A 1,488-nucleotide genomic window follows, 5' to 3' on the forward strand; every position below is an offset into this window, starting at 1 on the left:
ATTCAATTTTCATCTTTCTATTTTATTTATTAAATTTATTATAAAAACCAACTTTCGTTCGCTTAACGCATCAATTTGAATTTTTAACAATTGACGGCTTTCGTTGAGTTTACTCCACCAACTTGACGAAAGTAACAGCCTTAATCGCAGCCAACTTTGCGTGGCAAAAACTTTGCGCTTAGCACAGAAACAGTCCAGCTCATGTTATCCAAGACACCAACCAAATAAATTACAGTAACTTAACAGCCAAGTTCATAGGTGGCGCCACTGACTTAGCAAAGTCACACTCCCGCGGCATGCACAAAATATGGCAGAGTTGCTAACATTTAATGATCGAAAATGGCGCAATTGATTTTAATTATATGCAATGCGTAATGAAAAATGCTAGAAATTTGTGAAAAACGCAAAGTACAGTTAACCACAGATAACTGTTCTGCTAGCTGACTGAAAAAGTGGCGTTTACGCAGCGCAAACAAATTGAGAAAAACGTTGGATGCAAAAACCCCCTTGCAAATCGCAAGTTAAACAAAAGTCTCCTTTTTCATTTACATAAAACAAACCCGTAATTTGTTCAAGTACATAGCATACAACTTCCAACCTCACCCCCCTCCCCGTTCACATCATCCACCCACTGAGTTTGCACAGCAACCCTCGAAAACTGCTTCGAATTTCCTCGCGTTCAACACAAATACACAAATACAAATACACGCAACCACTAACACCAACACACACACACACGCACATGCACAGAATAGATAGGCGCAGTGGCATTTTCCTTTGTTGTGTGTTTTCCCTTCAACTTCTCACTCACTTCTCTTCCTTCCGCTTCGCTCCCCTCGTTCGTTGCTTCAAAGATATCTTTCCATATGGCTGATTTTGAATGGTTAGCCACATTTTTCTTTTCGTATTTCTGTCATTTTCATAATGAGTAATGCGAGGGAAGCGATGTGTTTTTTCTTTTTCTTCTTTTTCTGCTGCTTGCTTTGGCTGACAATATTTTTTTGGCTTGGACTTTAATAACAATATTCAGCGTTGTCTTCAATCTTAACAGTTGCAGCAACTGTACCTCGTTTCCATTTGTACATAACTGTAATTAAATAGCTTCAATCTTTCTTTCTTTCGCTCGTTCTTTCGTTCGTTTTTTCACACGTCAAGTTGCACCTTTGCGGCCATTAATTTTAAATCAAACAAACTTTTTTGTTTGCCTTATTCTATTTTTTCGTCTCACTCCACTCTACCCTGCCCATCAATCAATACATGTACACACACACACACACATGCATACATGTTTACTCCTCGAAACTCGCCCCTTTTTCGGTTTAGCGAAACGTGTTGCAGCCACGCCCGAACAACCCGAGTGGCTGACCGAATCGTAGAACATGCTTGGCGCAGTCCAATCACGCGACACGCACACACTTCGGCTCAATCTGTCGGCTGGCATTTGATTGGTCGCCCATTTCGTAGAATAGCCGACAAATCGGTGTGCTA

The sequence above is a fragment of the Drosophila grimshawi genome, unplaced genomic scaffold (genome assembly GCF_018153295.1).
Source record: "Drosophila grimshawi isolate 15287-2541.00 unplaced genomic scaffold, ASM1815329v1 contig_1369, whole genome shotgun sequence".
NCBI classification, from domain to species: Eukaryota; Metazoa; Arthropoda; class Insecta; order Diptera; family Drosophilidae; genus Drosophila; species Drosophila grimshawi.